The 2,500-nt window shown below is 47.4% G+C and overlaps 1 long non-coding RNA gene across 3 annotated transcripts in view; it reads left to right on the forward strand.

Annotated features, from left to right (window-relative positions):
- The first annotated feature begins 1,565 nt into the window (after window positions 1-1,565).
- LOC135098025 (uncharacterized) overlaps window positions 1,566-2,500 on the forward strand; it is a 79,221-nt gene continuing 78,286 nt past the window's right edge. Inside the window, exon 1 of one of the 3 annotated variants that reach the window (XR_010266464.1) lies at window positions 1,566-1,715. This is a non-coding gene — a long non-coding RNA (uncharacterized LOC135098025). The remainder of the gene's footprint in view (window positions 1,716-2,500) is intronic. The other 2 variants (XR_010266465.1, XR_010266466.1) reach the window with 2 other exon arrangements.

Here is a 2,500-nt window from a genome sequence, read left to right on the forward strand (position 1 = left end):
AGTGTTCATCCTTTTCCCTTCCTTCTCCCTATTTCCTTCTTCCTCTTTCCTTCATCCGTGATTCCTTTCCTCCTTCTCTTTTACTGATATCCTTACTCCTTCCTCCTCCTCCTCTTCCTCCTTCTCCTTCTCGTCTCTTATTGTTCATCTTTACTTCTCTTTCTCTTCTCCCTTTATTAATATGATTCCTCCTTCCTCCCTCCTCCTCCTCCTCTTCCTCCTCCTCTTCTCTTTCATTTTCATTTCTTGTCCATGTTCATCCTTATTCCTCTTCCTCTTCCTACTCTATGTTGATCCCTTCTCCTCTTCCTTCTCCTCCTTCTCTCCTCTTATCGTTCATTTTTACTCTTCCTCCTTCTCCTCCTCCTCCAGTACACTAATACACCTTTTTTCTTCTTCTCTTCCTTCTACTTCCCCTCCTCCTTCTCCTCCTCATCGTTCACCTTCGTTCTTTTCATTCCAGGTCCTCATAAACACCTTGGCTTTATCTCCTCCTCCTCCTCCTCCTCTTCTTCTTCTTCCTTCTTTTCCTCTTCCTCCTCATCATCATTCTTACACCTCAACATTCGTCATAAACACCTTTCCTCTTCTTCCTCCTCCTCCTCCTCCTCCCTTTACCCAGAGGTTAAGATAATGCTCCGCTAACTGCCTAACTCCCTCAGCCAATTAGCGGCCGCCAATTATCCTGTTAGGAAGGAGCCAGTGGCGGGGTGGTAGTGATTAGATGGTTAATTGATGTATCGGGGAGGAGGAGGAGGAGGAGGTGTTGGTAATGGTGGAAGATAGATAAGAGAGGTGGAGAGAAAGAAGATAGAGAAAAGAAGGAGGAGGAAGAGGAGGAGGAGGTAATGGCGCTGATGGGTCATTAGAGGAGGCAGCAATTAATGGCAGGTTATAATCACTTTCATTAATATCTGGTGCACCGCCTTGTGTTCCTTAATCGGGTGGTAATGGTGGGGATGGTGGTGGTGGCGAAGATAATGGACTGGGAGGGAGGAACAGTGGTGGTGGTGATAGTGGTGATAAGCATGGTGATGGTGGTGGTGGTGGTGGTGCGGATATCTGTGAAGAAGGAATGGTGTTGGTGGTAATAGTAATGGTGGCGGTGATGGGTTTTCCCTGCTGGTGTCGCTGGTAATGTGTTGTAGCCGTGCTCTCTCTCTCTCTCTCTCTCTCTCTCTCTCTGTGACACTTACTTATTTCAGCAGACGAGCAACAATGGAGGCAGGCAAAACCCACGATACTTCCACACACAAATCAACAACGCAGAATCCTGTGAGTGGATCTCCTCCATCTGCTTCCCCTTCGTTCCTCTCTCCCAACCTGTATTCCTCCGCTCACCCTCCCTCCGCTCCTCCCCTCCCATGGACACGTCACGCCTGCCTGTCACGCAAAGTTGGGTAATCTCTGTGTAATCATGAACATTTCAGTGGAGGTCTAAATCTTTTATTTGTTTGGTAAGTGTGGGTGAAATATTTACAACTGATGTCACTCGTTTATTCACTGAAATATAACACGGAACTAGAAAACTGGTGGAGGGAGGGAGCGCTGGTGGAGGGAGGGTAGAGGAAGGGAGTGGAGGGTGCAGAGAGTGTCAGGAAGAGGAAGAGCGAGGGTGTAGCAGGGAAAGTACTGGTCTGTGCTGCGTGTGGGAAGTGACTTTAGTGGCGGCGTGAAGGCGAGGACACGAGTGAGGTGCTGGCAGGCTGACTGAGGTGAGTGTGGTGAGGTGAGGTGAAGTAACCGTGCACTTTCAGCCAGGCAAGTAGTGGCGGCCGGTAGGAACAGCTCCAGTTGAAGTTTTCCTACTGAATTATTGTCATCTTTGTCTTGTCTCCTCCTCCTCTGCGTTGTTCTCCTTCTATTTCTTGGTCTTTCATCGTTACGTTCACTCATTTTCATTTCTATAAATAAACAAAATAACAATAACTTGCTACCTATATTTTAAAACAACAAACTCCATCTTGCTCCCTCCCTCCCTGCCTCCCTCCCTCCCCGCTCAGCTGTTCAGTGACGACGTCTGCTCACACCGAGTCGCGCAGAGCAGGCTAACCACCTCACTAACTCGTTAACTCTTTCCTTTTCATTATTTCACCCGATCTTTCAACTTGCTTCTTCAATGTTTCAGTGTTTCAGTGCTTCAGACGTCTGCATAAATCACTGTTACATGTATTGCTGTATCTCGGATGTATCTTGAAGGGGGTGACAGGAGTGAGAAGGGAGGAAGGGGCAGGAAGAGGGAAAGGTGAAGGAGGAGGCGTGTTGCAAGGGTCGTGATGCCAGGGACGTGGTGAAGCTGAGCAGGAATCAGTCACCAAGTGTGAGACGATGAGCACTAAGGCCTGTACTCTCAAACATTTCTGCGCCGCACCTCCACTACACTTAAAAGACTCTAGTTGAAGTCATTCGTATTTTTATTTATTTGTTTTACTGCTCTAGTGACAGGCTGAAAATATTTCAACATTATGAAGAGGAGAAACACTCTTGAGCATGGTTTATT

Source organism: Scylla paramamosain, unplaced genomic scaffold, assembly GCF_035594125.1.
Source record: "Scylla paramamosain isolate STU-SP2022 unplaced genomic scaffold, ASM3559412v1 Contig41, whole genome shotgun sequence".
Lineage (NCBI taxonomy): Eukaryota > Metazoa > Arthropoda > Malacostraca > Decapoda > Portunidae > Scylla > Scylla paramamosain.